Source organism: Rhinopithecus roxellana, chromosome 2 (assembly GCF_007565055.1).
Source record: "Rhinopithecus roxellana isolate Shanxi Qingling chromosome 2, ASM756505v1, whole genome shotgun sequence".
In the NCBI taxonomy this organism is placed as follows: Eukaryota; Metazoa; Chordata; class Mammalia; order Primates; family Cercopithecidae; genus Rhinopithecus; species Rhinopithecus roxellana.
In genome coordinates this window covers 20,098,968-20,116,246 of record NC_044550.1, presented here as the reverse complement: position 1 = coordinate 20,116,246, position 17,279 = coordinate 20,098,968, and the positions used below count along the sequence as shown (strand labels likewise).

General features: G+C 41.3%; 1 protein-coding gene across 1 annotated transcript in view; it reads right to left on the bottom strand.

The window, feature by feature from the left end:
- Positions 1 to 14,014, bottom strand: part of SGMS2 (sphingomyelin synthase 2) — a 98,548-nt gene extending 84,534 nt beyond the window's left edge. The window contains exon 1 of the mRNA XM_010373208.2: positions 13,784 to 14,014. The gene's annotated coding sequence lies outside the window, so the exon portion shown is untranslated. The remainder of the gene's footprint in view (positions 1 to 13,783) is intronic.
- Between the last annotated feature and the right edge of the window lie 3,265 nt (positions 14,015 to 17,279).

Sequence of the window (17,279 nt, the reverse complement as noted above, 5' to 3'; positions counted from 1 at the left end):
ACACAACTCTGGCCCTGATCTCACCCCTGAATGCAGGTCTCTGCATCACAACTGGCTATTTGACATCTGTCACCATTAGGATGACTAATGGCAACTCTAATCAATGGCTAAACTACAACTCTTCACCCACAAAAAAAAAAAAAAAAAAAAAAAAAAAAAACTAGGAGCCATGCTTAATTTTTTCTACTACTAGAAGGTACTGTACTTTTCTACTACTAGAAAGTACTGTACATACTGTACCTTAAGTCTCCAAAACTCTCAAACCCATCCGTCAATCTCGATCTCCAACACCACCACCCTTCTCCAAGTTGCATCAATTCTCATATAGAATGCTCCCAATAGCCTCATAACTCTCCTTCCTTCTACTCTAACCCCCTCCTACTCCACTCTCTGCCAGCCCAGCAGCCAGAGTGATCTATTACAGATGTAAATCGACCTCACTCTCCCTCTTATGTCACATCACAATGCCTTATCATGGCATTTGGAACAAGGCTCATACTCCTTACAAAGCCTGCAAGCCCTACCCCACTCGGTCCCACCTGCCTCGCCACACCCATCTCTCACCTACTTCTGCTGCTCACAGGCTGCAGCAGATTGGCCTTCTTCCCATTCCTGTGTAAGCACACTCTTTCCCTCCACAGGTTGTACATGCTGTTCACTCTGCTGAGTCTTTCTCATCCTTCACATCTCAGTGTAAACCTGACCTCTTCTGACGAACCTTTCCTGACTGTCCTAGGGTAGGCTACCCCAGTCACTCTCTATTTCCTTCCAAGAACTAGTCCAAATCTCAACTTATTCATTGGTATTACTTGCCTATCATCCTATCAATCCTGCTTTCCAACACCTTTTCCTCTCTCAACATATACAACCGATTTCCAATGGAGGAGAAACCTAGACTCCTGTTTACTGCTGAATCCCCAGAATAAAAAATGAGGTCTAGCACCTAGCAAGTGCAAAAAAAAAAAAAAAAGTGTTAAATACATTAATCAATTTCAAAGGAATGGAGGAGGGCTTGGGACTGTGTCTCAGCAATCTGTGTCATGTAGGTATTTGATTAAGTCAATATATTTATGAAATCCAAGGTAACCTATCCTGGGAGCTTGATGAATGCAGTGGCTTCCCTAGTAGTCAGTGAATTTTCTGCTACGAAATCCTTCATCTGCACTGAGTTATTTTTCCCCCAGAGAACTGTACTCTCCTCTCCCTTCCCTCCCCTGCCCATCCTTTCTCCCAGTCTCTACAATGCCTGGGGCTTCTTACATTCTAATCATATCTGTTCCTGGCCGCCGAATATTTGATATCAAGTAATGTTTTCTCTGATCGAGGTTTTACAGTGGCCTTGCTTCCCAAATTGTCACAATAAGCAACTGAGGAAGAACACAAATTAGTAAACAACATTACACACAAAAACAAGGCAAGGATAGGGTAAAGATGATGGTGGACAATGAGGTGATAGATCAGGAGTTAAATGTACTGATGCACTGGAGCTAAGAGAACAGACCAGATGCTAAAGAGTATGAGTGGCCATCTTTCCCATACTCATGAATAAAATAATCTAAACATTTCATTTACAGGCCCAGGCACATCTCCTGGCATGGATAGTCACAAATCGAAGGTACAGATAACCTCAGAGAGAAGTTTCACTGTAACATTTGTTAACTCATACTTGCAAAAGATACTGGAACCAGTGTGCTGTGGCACTCACTGAGTAACTCCATGATATAATTCAGTTTTTAAAATACAACATGTCAAAGTCATTGGATGGCAACGCTTAATGAATTGTCTTCAGATTTACGTGGGATATTGTTCCTTAAGGATAAGGCTGGTTAGAGCTGCACTGCCCAGTACAGGAGGTGCCAGGCACACGTGGCAACTGAGTGCTTTATATGTAGCTGGTCTGAACTCAGACATCGTGTAAGTGTAGAATATACATCAGATTTCAAAGGCTTGGAAGAGAATGTAAAAATTTCAAGAATTTTATATTGATTATAACTGGTAACATTACATATAATATTTTGGTATACTAGGCTAAATAAAATGTTATAAAAATAATTTCATCTGTTTCTTTTTACTTTTTGTTATGTGGCTGTTGGAAAAATCAATTACATAAATGGCTATTATGTACGGCTCACGTTATATTTCCATTGACAGTACTAGGTTCTTGGGAGATGGTTAACTCTTTAGGGATGCTGGGCACATTGGTCCGGAGTCTGCTCTTTCTAAGCTCAGAAACTAGTTCATCAAAGAAAAATAAGCTCTAGTTCATATTAACAAAAGATGCAACAGAGAACATCAATCTTTAAACTTATCAACAATTGCTGGGAGATGGAACAGATACCCTTCTGGTACTAGCGAAGGTTCCTTACTTGACTACTTATATAGCCAAGACATCCCCATTCTGTCATGGAGATACTGGCAGGACAAAGCAAACTATTAACCAAGAATTGTGCTTGACAAGGATAAAATGTAAGCAAATGAGTCAGAGTCTGATGGGATACTACACCCACAGAGCCAGGGCTCAAGAAGTTTCTAAATTAGAGAAGCAAGGGCCTAGAAAAATCTCTAAAAGCATTTTAGAATACAGACCAAAACTTTCTATCCTCCCACATCAAGTTTTTATTCAAACATGCACATTTATAAGAGGAATTCAATCCATCTTATATGTACAGATATTTTCCTCTTAAAGTCGCAAAGTGACTCCAAATCTAAAAAGAATGCATTTAAAAGAATTACAAATACGAAAATATTCTATCTCTATGGTTTTAGAGTTTCCAATTTTTTTATACTTCTACATAAGACAATCTCGTCCCCCTAGAAACTGCTATGTATATTAACACCATCCAGCTAATTTTCCACCTGTATTTCATAAAAATTACCAAAATTCTACACTATTTCTGATTCCATTTTTTAAGACACAAGAAAATTCCCAAGATTTTATTTCTTACACAAGTGCTATTGCTACATTGTACAAAGAGAAGAACTTAAACTGAATATAGGATTGTTATCACAGGTTCCTTAAAAAAAAAACCCCATCTATTGTTATAATTCTTATTCATTTTATTTTTAAAGATGGGGTCTAACTATTGCCCAGGCTGGAGTGCCGTGGCATGATCATAGCTCACTGCAGACTCCAAATCCTGGGCTCAAGAGATTCACCTGCCTCAGTTTCCTGAGTAGCTGGGACTACAGGTGCATGCCACACCTGGCTAATTTTGGAGGCAGGGGAGGTGGGGTGGGGGGGAGGTGGGGTGGGGGGGAGGCGGGGGGGGGCTTGGTGGGGGGGGAGGCCCGGTGGTGGGGAGGCAGGGGAGGGGCAGAATAGGGATGGAGGCCTGGCTATGTTGCCCAGACTGGTCTCAAACTCCTGGCCTTAAGTGATCCTCTCACCTTGGCCTTCCAAAGCACTGGTATTACAGGCATGAGCAACTGGGCCCAGCTTCTTGTTCTTTTTACTTTCAGAAGTTGACACTATGATTCTGAGATACTGTCTACTCTGAGAGTCTATAGCCCTCTACGTACTTACAATAGATGACCCAATGAATGATGCCACCTTTTGTTTACAGCTGTTGTTCTCTGGGACTTCATAATAACATTGCTAGGCAAATAGAGAAAATACAAGATCTTTAAAAATTAAAAGGAACCTAGAGTAAAAATTAAGTGATAATCTCCACCATCCCAGTATCACCATGCTGGGACTATCATTTCACCCTAAACAAATGCAAAGGCATGACACAACTACACGGGATGCAGAGACACATTCCTGTTAGGTAACTCTGACAAAAAAGGCTCAAGTGGTTCTACCTGCTCCAGAATCACTAAGACACTTTTTTCCTGGAAACCTTGGTACTGTCATTTTAAATAATTGCTAGGTATAGAAATACATAGAATTATCAAAAGTTAACTCTCCCTCCCACAAAGTGGTTAATTTTACATGTAAAATAAAACAGCCCTCAAAATGTAAACCTTGCTATTCTTAATGTGTCTGTAATAAATCATGAGATCAGGCAGCCCTCTTCTAGGACTGGCATAAGGAACAAATCAAAACACAGATTGCTCTGTATTTGTTTCTACTGCTGCTCTATCAAGTTACCACAAAGTCAGTGGCTTAAAAGAACACATATTTTTTCTCCTACAGTTCTGGAGGTCAGAAGTCCCAAATGGATCCCTCTGAGCTAAACATCACACTGTCAGAAGGACTGTACTCCTTTCTGGAGGCTCCATGGGAGAGCTCATTTCCTTGCTTCCTCCAGCTTCTGGAGACTGTGTGCATTCCTTGGCTTGTGGCCTCCTTCCATTTTCAAAGCCAGCAATGGATGTTTGAGTTTTTCCAATAATGTCAACTCTCCTGCTGTGACTCTTCTGCTTCCCTTTTCCACTCAGAAGATCCCTGTGATTACACTGGGCTCACCCAGATGATCCAGGATAATGTTAATATCAACATCAGCTGGTCAGCACCCTTAACTCCATCTGCAACCCGAATTCCCCCTTCCATGCAGGATGAGTGAGAATTCCTTATCTGAAATGCTTGAGACCAGCAGTGTTTTGGATTTTTTTAATTTTGGAGTATTCTCATTATTTTTCATATACATCTTATACACACAGATGGAAGGTAATTTTGTATGTTTTAAATAATTCTGTGCATGAAACAAAGTTTTGACTGTTTTAACTATGACCCATCATGTGACATTAGGTGTGCAATTTTTCATTTACAGTGTCACACTGGCACTCAAAAAGTTTCAGATCTTGGAGCATTTTCGATTTTCGGATTAGGAATGTTCAAGCTATATACCATAACAGATTCATAGGTTCTGGGAATTAAGATGTGAACATGTTTGGAGAGCCATTATTTTGCTTACTACCATCTCCAACAGTAATTAGAAAACAAAGAAACCTCAAGTGTACAAGCTACTCCCTTCCAATAAAGATTTTTAACTATTTTAATTTACAACAAATGAAAACCCTAAAGCTAAAATATAAAACGAATGCTGTTAGGACAAGAGACCCGAGATCGCTGCTCATCTTGCTTAGCTGAGTGTGCTCAGTGGGGAATGGGAGAATACATGCTTCCTTCCCAGACCATCACCAGGGTCGACCATGCACTCAGCTTTTACAGAGAAATGCTTGATAACACCATAGTGAAAATTAGTATCAACGTCTTTTTTCTTTTTTTGAGAAAGGATCTTGCTCTGTCGCCCAGGTTGGAGTGCAGTGGCGCAATCTCAGCTCACTGCAGTCTCAACCTCCCAGGATAAAGCAATCCTACCACCTCTGCCTCCCAAACAGCTGGGACTTCAGGTATGCACCACCAGGCCCAGCTAATTTTTGTGTTTTTTTGTAGAGGAGGGGTTGCATCATGTTGCCTGGGCTAGTCTCAAACTCCTGGACTCAAGCCATCCACCCACCTTGGCCTCCCAAAGTGCTAGGACTATAGGTGTGAGCCACAGTGCCCAGTCTATCAATGTCTTTCAATAGCAATATTGAAATACATAATCTAATTGTAATCCGCCACATGGTAAATCACAGAGTTGATCATATGTTTGAACAGGTGCAATTTTTTCTTTGGCAAAATTGCATATACAAGGACACAAATAGGGCCCAAACTGTGAGAAACATGCTAGATTCCACAAGCAACAGTGCACTGATTAGACTCTGCAGTAAGGCTGCCTGCTTTCAAAATCTAATTCAACTATTTACCACCTGTGTGGCCTTAAGTAAGTGACTTAACCTCGCTGTGTCTCAAGTAGGGATCCTTAAAGCGAATTTTAGGAGTAAATGAGTAACAGTTTTAAGTACTTAGAACAAACCCTGACACATAGTGAAAATAAGTATTTGTTAAATAAACTTTTAAATGTTCCTGCTTGCTGCTTATAACTTGCCAGTCAAACTATATTTCAAGGGAGCAAACTTCTGAGTCCTAGCTAATTTAGCATATGGCATATATTTTATATATATGTAAATATATTCAATTACATTCATGCAGAATAAGTGGTATATTACACTAACCAAAACAATACACTTTGTTGCTATTAAAGTTTGGTAGCAATTACTGGGGTAGTAATAACTGGGTGGTTCAACAACTCGCTGAACAAATGCAAATGTCAGAAGACAGTAGCAGCTGTGTTAAATAAACTGTCTCAGGGCCTCCTAAAGAAAGACGCACAGCATTGGCGAGGACAGTAGGGTTTGTGATTCTTAGTGGCCCAGGCACTTTCTGGGACAGTGGTGTTCATGGTACAATACTCCCCAGAAGCCTAAGCTCTGTGAGGGACAGTACCAGTTGTGCTAGACTACCGCTACCAGCATCTGCTAAGAGGGCAGGCATATTGTGACTGTGGCTTCAAAAGCTTTTCAGCATTCACAGCTGATGTTATACACTTCTTATGAAAGTTCTTGAATTCAATGGCAGTGTACAACGAACTTCAATCATTTTATTTTAACCCCAAAGGAAAGGGGGCAGGGAAAAATACGGGACAGGTTCCAGCTCCTATTAGCACAGCCAAGATGTAACACATGGATGTGGACATACCATTCCAAAAGAAACATGCTACCTTAATGAGAAAGAATGGTTCCATTTGACACAATAGGACTGAACTCTTTTAAAAGTTAGAAGTGCAGCTTATATGCAGAAAACAACGATCGCTGAGCCCTTGAATATTTACTGTGAAGCAGGCTTTACTCTCAATGTTTTACACACAGGGAGCCATGTAATTCGTATAGTCACTTTATGGGGTAAATATTATTTTACTCCCGTTATGCAGCCAGGAAAGAGAGGTTCACCTGTGGAAGCTGCTCCAGGGCATCTAGTGGTGAGCAGCAGTGCTGTGACTCAAGTCCAAGCCCGCCTAAGCCTGTCAGGGTTCACCTCTGGCATAATTTCATGATCTTAAGGCAGCACAGACCAGAGAAATGTTCCACGAGAATGTACACATACAGTCCTATATCAAACTATGTCTCTCAAAACCCAATATATCGCTGAAGCTAGTGGAGAGAAGACAGAAAGCTATGTAGGGTACTGGGAAGTGTATGGCATTAGAATCATTTGGGCCTGCCCTCAAATCCCTGCTCCACTTCCCACCAGCTCTGTACCCTTGGCTACTTTAAGGTTACTTTTTTTTTTTTTTTTTGAGGCGGAGTCTCGCTCTGTTGCCCAGACTGGAGTGCAGTGGCCAGATCTCAGCTCACTGCAAGCTCCGCCTCCCGGGTTTACGCCATTCTCCTGCCTCAGCCTCCCGAGTAGCTGGGACTACAGGCGCCCGCCACCACGCCCGGCTAGTTTTTGTATTTTTAGTAGAGATGGGGTTTCACCGTGTTAGCCAGGATGGTCTCGATCTCCTGACCTCGTGATCCGCCCGTCTCGGCCTCCCAAAGTGCTGGGATCACAGGCTTGAGGTTACTTTTGCCTTGTTTCACCTTTAAACACTTTCTTAATTATTTCTATACCTCCAGAGTGGATAGAATTTCCATTTTTGCAGAGCTGTCTGAAGATGAAGATAGCAGTTCATTTAATCTTCACTAGTATTTACGGTATCATTATTTAACCACCACTATTTATCAACACTAACTCCATCTTCTGTGTTTGGGGAAGCTTGGAGAATCCACACAATTGACCTCTCTCTGTTTCAAAGACAGAACTTCACATTCAACTAATGCTGCAAGTCTTCCTGAACGGTCTCCACCTCTGTTTGGAAACAGGATGCTATCTAAGGTCTAATACCTAGAATCTATGAGGAACTTAAATACACAAGCAAAAAAAAAAAAAAAAAAAAAACCATTAAAAAATGGGCAAAGCCACAAACTGACGCTTCTCAAAGGACAACATACACACAGCCAACAGCATATGAAAAAATGCTCACCATCATTAATTACTAGAGAAATGCAAATCAAAACCACAATAGATACCATCTCACACTAGTCAGAATGGCTATTATTAAAAAGTCAAAAACATGCCGGCAAGGTTGCAGAGAAAAGGGAACACTTATATACTGCTAGTGGGAATGTAAATTAGCTCAGCTAATTACTGTGGAAAGCGGTTTAGAGATTTCTCAAATAACTGAAAACAGAACTACCATTTGACCCAGCAATGTTATTACTAGATATACACCCAAAAGAATAAAAATCATTCTACCATAAAGATATATGCACACATATGTTCATCACAGCACTATTCACAATAGCAAACACATGGAATCAACCTAGATGCCCATCAACAGTGGACTGGGTAATGAAAATGTGGTACATACATACCATGGAATACTATGTAGTCATAAAAATGAATGCAATCGTGTCCTGTGCGGCAACATGCATGTAGCTGGAGGCCATTATCCTAAGTGAATTAATGCAGGAACGGAAAACCAAATACTGAATGTTCTCACTTATAAGTGGGAGCTAAACACTGAGTACACATGGACCCTAAGAAGGGAACAACAGACACGGGGGCCTACTTCAGGTGGGAGGAAGGTGAAGACTGAAAAACTACCTATCAGTTACTATACTATCTGAGTGACAAAATAATATGTACATCAAACCCCTGTGACACACAATTTACCCATGTAACAAACCTGCACACCCAAAATAAAAGCTGGAAGGAAAAATAAAGGAATTGTGTGGCTGAGCAGGGTGGCTCATGCCTGTTATTCAAGCACTTTGGAAGGCTGAGGCGGGAGGATCGCTTGAGTTCAGGTATTCAAGACCAACCTGGGCAGCATAGCAACACTCTGTCTCAATTTTAAAAAGTAAAATAAAAATAATATAAATAGTAAATAGGGGTATAGTGAAAGAAAAGACTGTACTTATAAAAGTAACAATTCAGTTAAAGTTTCTTCTTTAAAAAAATGTGCACAAGTTTGGTTTGAAAGTTTAAGGTGAGATATCAATTTAAATAACTATAAACACAAAATTATAAGGCTGAATTCAAATTGTATAGGAGTTTGTCAATAGAGGGAAAACCAATTATAAAATAACTCATCTGATTTGGCTTTAATTATATTAGCTGTTTCTTTAAATTTTGCTTTGAATTACAAGTCATTGTTAGAAATTAATAAAGTGAACCGATCTGGGTATCCGTATGAAGTGGCTGAAATGAACACTACTCATATTCTAACATCCTTTATCAAAACCTTAAAGACAAATTAACACTGGAAATCAAAATAGAAAACCGAAGGAAAAACTAAAATTTTGACTCAGAGTAGCAAAGATGTGATATTATTGTAAAACTTCAGAATGTTTCAAGAAATGCTTTATATTTATAACGAAAATAAACTAACGGAAATTTCTCACGCTTTGATTAAATCAGCCCCAAAATGTCAAACAACAAATGTGTAACGTTTTAAAAACCAGATGACCTATTTAAAATTGATGGAACTTATTCTAAAGCTAGTGATAAGGCTGCTAAATGCAACACCTGAAAGTCATTCATCTATCTCACTGGGTTCTAATGCTTCATCAAACCGTAGAAGTAGAAAGTCCTTCAGAGAGCTCCTTGGCAAAATTAGCAGCCCTCCATTCTGCTATACCTCCCCACAAAAGACATTTAGCTTCATAGCTAATAAAAAATAACAAACGCAAACAGTACTTTAAGAAAGTTTGTATGTTCCCTTTTCAACAGATAAATTCCTTGCATAATGAGCTACTGATCCACTGTGCGGCTCCACAGAGAAAGTTGATCCTATTGCTGAAGTCTTATGAGACACACTAAAGGAACTCAGAAATTAGGACTCTGGAATTTTAAATTAAAGAACAGGGAACAGTTCTCTAATTCCGAATACAGTTTAGAAAAAAGGGCAGCTAAATTAAACATTATGTTTCACTTTTAAAAATGCAAAATAACTGAAATAATCATGAACGTGTAGACAGATATCGCCATAAAGATTTAATACAGAGCTGCTTAAAATAGTGAACACTAGAAACAAACTAAGTGTTCAGCAATTGGGGATTGCTTGAGACACAACCACGTAACAGAAAACTAAAAATGATGCTGTGTACAAGTATGTTAGTGACACACAGTTGTCCGTGTTTGGATGAGGAGAGAAAACCTAAGTTGGAACACAGAGAACGAACCCATTTTTGTAGAGATAAATTTTAGCTGTGCAACTTCAGGAAAGTTACTTAATTTCCCTAAAACAGTTTTATCCTCAGTAAGAGAAGGTAATAAGAGTACCTACCTCACTAGATTGGAGTGGGAATTACAAGAGATTTGATATATAAAGCAACTGTCACGTTGCCTGGCCCATAGTAAGATCAATACTTGTTAGCTGTTTATCTGTGCACAGGGTCAAAAACGAAGGAGATAGTTGCTACCCAAGACTTACAGCCCAGTAGAGACGTAATCAAGAGGGGGCAGATATAAATGTTAAATGATTTTCTGGGTGGTGAGATTATGGCTGATTTGTTTTGCCTATACTTATAAATTTCCATAAGTAACACATTACTTATAATATGGGGAAAACTAATAAATTGGAATACTCATACACTGATAATCCTCTTAAAAATGTACCAGTGTTTTGTTCACAGCAAGTAAATCTTTTTTTGTTTTGTTTTGAGACAGAGTCTAGCTCTGTCGCCCAGGCTGGAGTGCAGTGATGGAATCTCAGCTCACTGCAACCTCCACCTCCTGGGTTCAAGTGATTCTCCTGCGTCAGCCTCCCGAGTATCTGGGACTACAGGCGAGCACCAACGTGCCTGGCTAATCTTTGTATTTTTAGTAGAGACGGAGTTTCACCATATTGGCCAGGCTGCTCTTGAACTTCTGACGTCAAGGGATCTGCCTGCCTCAGCCTCCCAAAGTGCTGGAATTACAGGCATGAGCCACTGCGCCCAGTCACACAGCAAATATATCTTAGTTGAGCTGAGCTGACCCTTCAGATTTCATTTAAACAAGCTTGCTTTGAATATTTAAAATTATTTAAACCGAAGAGCTATCACTTGTCCATAATATTTTACTGGGTAAAGCAAGAAGGCATACTTTTATTATTCAGCCTCATAAAGAATTTATGAGCCCCTATTCAAGACCATTCAGAATGCCACCAGATCTTCTATTATCAGTGGGAGGCAGCCTATGACAGCCGAATCACTTCTTGTCTCTTCCCAAGTCCCCAGCACTCTCCTTTTTTGACTCCTTTTTCCCCCTCTTGATAATCACAGCCTGAGGTCTCTACTGGACTGTAAGCCTTGTGGTAGCAACTATCTCCTCCTTCCTTAGCATTGCTAGCCCCTAGCACGGTGGCTGTTATGTAGTTGTTGCACACTAAAGGTTCAGCAAATAAATATCTGGTACTAGTAGTTCAAGACAAAGCCTTCAGTTTCTCCATTGAGACAATGTGCTAAAGGTGAGTAAGTAATTGTTTAGTCTAAAACTGTCCAAAACTCTCAGTAATTATTCCTTCAAAAAAGAAACATCTCACCTCAAAGTATCACTTTAAAAGAAAGTTCTCACTGGTATTCCATTGTCTATTTTAACAGTTCTAAGATTATTTCTATTTTTTCCCTATATTTTGTTTAAAGTCCCACAAAAATCTCAAAGAGCTTAAGTAAACTTGCTCAAAGGAACACAGCTTCTCAGAGAGCCTTAGGCCTCCTGGACTCCCATGTCCATGATCTCACTACACGGTACGCTGGTAACACAGCTCCCAGATCTTCCACCCTATAAGTTGTTATAGTTATGGTAAGAGTACATGTCTTCAAAAACACGTGCACAGTGCTAAAGTTTCTTCCAAACATTTCCTAGGGCTTTTACAAGATTCTGGAAGGGGAGAAACTCAGAACAGGGTGCAGCCACCTCAAGGTGTCCAAGTGCTTCCCTCTAGATTCACAAGTTAACCAGCTTTCTTAAAAATGAAACCAAACGAACCAAATTAAACATTAACTTGTAAAAAAAAAAAAAAAAAAAAAAAAAACCCAAAAAACAAAAAAACAAAACCACTTCAACCAGACTATTGTGAAGTAAGAATTTCAGAAGACCAAGGAAAGGGCCATAAAGAGGACATTTTGCACTGCTTGCACTGCTTCTTTAGAGAGAGAGAAAAAAAAGGTAAAGGTAAAGTTTGCTTCCTACACATTCTTCCTGTAAATTCCAGGTTGTCACTTTCAGCCATTGCTCTGACATTGTTTAAACAGTAAATGGCAGTTCCCATGACACAGGATGAAAACCATAACCTTCTCAGGTATCCGTACTAAAATGTTTAACTTGCTGAAAACATCACTTCCCAATCTAAAGAACTTGCCACAGCATTTCACACGCTAACCCTCGGCCCACCAGGCTTATAAGAAGGACATTCTGTGGAAATTAATTGGTTATTAGCTAAGCCAGCTGGAACATACTATTATTTATATATAAACAGCTACAATTTATTGGGGTCTGCTTTGTACCAGACATTATGAGAGGTCTTTTGCGCTTTAATCCTCATTATTATCCTCATTATTAATCCTTATTTAATCCACTTTATTATCTGAAGTAGAAATAATCCCATTTTACTGGTTCAGAATGTTTAATGTACCTGAGCACCCACCGTTAACACAGAAGACTGGAAATGAAACCAAGCATTTGAAAAGTTAGGTACAGATTCAAAATCCACGCCGAATCCAGTGACACTAAACAGCTGAATCTCTTCAAAACATAACACACACGTCAAAATGATTTTAAGGTCATTTTAGAGCACGCAAGACTTGAAATAGAGGAATGGCAACATTAATAAAAAAGACTACAGGACATAACATTTTGAGTTGGTTTCAAGCCGCGGATAAGTAATGATTATCCATACTGCTGACTGGATGTTGACAGGGGTTCACTGCCCCTTATTTTCGCTGAGAAACCAAGTCTTCCCCTCCCTAAGGGGAGCAGCTCTGAAATGCCACACGTTGAAGGGTTTCGGTGTGGGCTGCCCAAGAGCTGGGCTGTTACTGTTCACACATCATCAGTAAGTGCCTCTCAAAAAAAGAAAAAAAAAGAAAGAAAGAAAAGCAAACCACACACAGTTCCTCCTCCACCACCTGACCACCTGAACTTCAGTCCTGACCTCCAGAGTGGTTCTGGACAATCTGTGGTTTATAACCTGTGCCCTTTCAACGCCAGGACCAAGGTACCCGAAATGGGTTGCAAATGAATGCGCTGACTGCTCAGAGGAAGGAGACTAAGGCACACATCTCTCCACCAGACCACAAAATCGAGGAAGGATGCCCTGGGTAGGGAGGGTGGGGGCCGGATTAGAGCCACGTCCCCGCTTCGCAATCCACCTTTCCCCTCCCGCGCTTCGGAGGACTAGCCGCTCCCCAGCCCATCCTCCTCCTGGCCCCTCCGCGCGCTCCTCACCCGCTGGTTGCCGGGGCTCCAGACACTCCCAGCTGAAGGCACTTGCTCCCGGGAAGGGGATCTGCCACGGGATGGAGCCCGCTGCCGCAGCCGCCGCGGCCAGGTCCGGGCGTCACCACCCCCGGGCCGAAGCCGCTAGAAAGTTTGCTCGGGGTCTCGCCCTCCCACGCCGCGGCCTGACTAGGGGAAGCAGCTCTCCAGGTCCCTCCCGCGGCCGCCGTCTCCGAGGCCGCACTCGGCGGCGCTGCAGCACCGGCCAGGCTCCGAGCGGCCGAAGGCGGCTCCGTGCGCGCCGAGGGCTGGGTCTCCCCGCCCCACTCAACCCACGGCGCGGCGCTCAATGTTGACCGCGGCCCCGCGCCCGCTCTCCCCGCCCGCCGCGCGCGGCCCGCTCCCTGCACCCTGCGCCCAGCGCGCTCCTGACATCATTCATTCTCTCACACCCTCGCCCGCCCACTCCATTTCCAAACAGTGACTCACCCGTCGGCCCGGTGGCAGCAGTGCCTGTTCCTGCTGCCGTGGCTCTCCAGGCGCAGAGTGGAGCTCGAAAAACCTGCGCGACTTCTTAAGAAGAAAATCCCAGCCGACTCTCCCCTCGCGGCTGTTTAAGGTGCAGAGAAGGAGGGGCTTGGCAGGCAGGGCAGTTTGGCTCCCGGCCGAAAGGCTGAGGGCCTGGAACTGACCTCCCCGAGCGGCAACAGAGATCAATCTGGGAAAGTTCTTTGGGTGCCACTCCCAGCAACTTTCAGGGGTGGGGCTGGAACGGGATCCCCCACCCCCGCACCCCGCCTGTTTCGGAAACTGCTTCCGTGTGAGTGGGCTTGGGAGCGCCAGCGTTGATTCAGAGGGTTGACCGGTGTTGACCGGGCCTAGGTCAAAGAGGTGGGTTTCCAAACCTCCAGCGCTGCCTGGCAAGGTTAGTCATCAGTCCCTATGGTGTGAGCTGGAAGGGTGCTCCAAGCTAATGAGGCTGGCAGCATTGTCCCTTTTATGCCTAACCATCGTGTCATTTTTCTGTTAATTGATTTACTTCTCACTTAAGGAACCGTAACCAAAATAAACAGTGGAAGTAGTTATTTGCTTAACTGAATACTGCGCTTTTCCACAGCTTTTGGGGCCCAAGGCAGCCGTGCGTGGTTTCTTCGAAGGCCTCAGTAGTTTTTTTTAAAGGGGGATTGCTATATTTAAAATGGTAACGGTTCTACATTGTCCTGGAGTTGCTATTCATACACCTGCTGGGCAGTTTTCAAAGTAAACGATGGCAGTCTCAAGGACTCTCACTAGGAATGACCAATCTGAGGGAATTTGGCTAAATCTTTATTGACATAAATATTTTACATTAATGTCTGCTTCTGGACAAGGTAATTATGTTTAGAATTTGCACTGGTTTATGGGTGCTTCCATATAATCAACAAAAATAATGACGGGAATCTTTGGGTTTCTAGTGCAGGTATCATGTGGGTCAACAATCATTTGTCTGTGGTTCTTAAAGATGACAGTAACAGAAAAGAATATACAAGGCAGGCAGTCCCCAAACTCACAACTTTAAGATGTTGTCACCGTACAGGCAACCAAAGAATGGACAAATGGGATCATATTAAGCTAAAAAGCTGCTGCACAGCAAAGGAAACAACAAAGTGAAGAGACAACCCACAGAATGGGAACTATCTATCTGACAAAGGATTAATAACCAAAATATATGAGGAGCTCCAGCAACTCTATAGGAAAAAACAAACAACAACAACAACAACCAAAAAAAAAAAAAACAACTAATAGCCTGAGTAATAAATGGGCAAAAGATCTGAATAGACATTTCTCAAAAGAAGACATACAAATAGCAAACAGGTATATGAAAAGGTGTTCAGGCAATAACAAATGCTGGCGAGGTTGTGGGGAAAAAAAGGGAACCTCGTGTTTGTAGGAATGTAAATTAGTATAACCACTATGGAGAACAGTATGGAAGTTCCTCATAAAACTAAAAATAGAGATACCGTATGACCCAGTAATCTCACTGCTAGGTATATACACCCAAAAAGGGAAATCAGTATATCAGAGATACCTGCACTCTTATGTTTATTGCAGCACTATTCACAATGGCCAAGATTTGGAAGCAACCTAAGTGTCCATCAACAGATGAATAGATAGAGAAAGTGTTACATATACCCATGGAGTACTATTCAGCCATAACAAAGAATGAGATCCTGGCATTTGCAACAACATAGATGGAACTGGAGGTCATTATGTTAAATGAAATAAGCCAGGCACAGAAAGACAAATTTCACATGTTGTCACTTATTCGTGGGAGCTAACATTTAAAACAATTGAACTCATGGAGATAGAGAGTAGAATGATGGTTACCAGAGGCTGGGAAGCGTAGGGGGGATGGTTAATGGGTAAAAAAATATATATATAGTTAGATAGAGTGAATAAGACCTAGTATTTGATAGCAAAATGGCAACTACAGGCAACAGTAATTGTGCATTTTAAAATAACTAAGAATGTAATTGGTTTGTGACATAAAGAAAGGATAAATACTTGAGATGGTAGATACCCCATTTACCCTGATGTGATTATTACACATTATATGCCTATATAAAAATATTGTGTGTACCCCATAAATATATATACCTATTATGCACCTACAAAAATTAAATTAAAAAAAAATTTTTTTTGAGATGGAGTCTTGCCATGTCACCCAGGCTGGAGTGCAGTGGCGTGATCTCAGTCCACTGCAACCTCCACCTCCTGGCTCAGCCTCCTGAGTAGCTGGGATTACAGGTGAGCGCCACCACGCCCAGCCAATTTTCATATTTTTAGCAGAGACGGGGTTTCACCATGTTAGTCAGGCTGGTCTCCAATGCCTGACCTCATGATCCACCCGCCTCGGCCTCCCAAAGTGTTGGGATTACAGGTGTAAGCCACTGCACCCAGTTCCCCCAAAATTTTTTAAAAAAAATAAAACCAAAAAAAGATGTTGTCACAATGCAGAAGTTTCCCCCAAATGAAAAATGCTCCTAAAATTAACCAAGGGCTCAACATCATTGTTGTGGAAAATGGACTCTTTTAAATCTACTTTTAAAGGTTAGCATCCAGAGGAGACCACCAATCGAAAGTTATAGTCCTGGGGTTTATTTTTTCTCTTCAATAAGGAGCTCATTTTCAAATTTACAAAGCCCAGGCATTTTGCCCAGAAGGCAATAGCAAATGGATTGGTTTGCTAGGATGCAGTCAAAATTCAAATCAGCAGTTTTTATAGACAATCACAGAGCTAATTCAGAAGCGTGGGTGTCCTATCCATTGGTAACACTGAATGACTAGATTCAAATGTATAGCCATCTATAAGTAAGTTTGGGTGAATATCCCACCTACTCCCTACTTCATGATCCAAATATTTGGACATTATGGGATATGTCTAAATACAATTTTCTACAGATCTCAAATGATATTGTGGGCTTTTTGGCCTGTGTACATGGATAAAGTCAAAAAGCTCCAAACAGCCTGCAGTTCTGTCTGCACTGTTGCCTGATATAAACCCTGCAGTTCCCTCATAAGCCTCTGTGTGGAAGGCTGTTGAATGAGTAGTTTTGAATTAGTGGTTACTATTGTGCCTCAGTTTAAATATTGTGAAATAAATAATTAGGTCATTTTATTATACCACTTAAATATCCTCAACTACATATATTAAATAATATAATTGATAATGGATGATATGTAGTTTTTTTCAATCTATTCATCATCAACATATGAGAAAGCAAATTACTCAATTTCTATGTTTTAAAAAATAGTAACATCCTTTTCACAGAAAGATGATTTTTTTTAACTGTACCTTTTGTTCTACCGTGTATGAAAACTGACAAAATTTGCAATTCATCACCTTTCGAAAATAATGGCACTGAGTGTTTCAAGGGGGAGAAATGGATGATAGATGTGTTCCTGTCAATTGTTTTCTCCAAGGCAGTGTGAATCAAGTTTTACA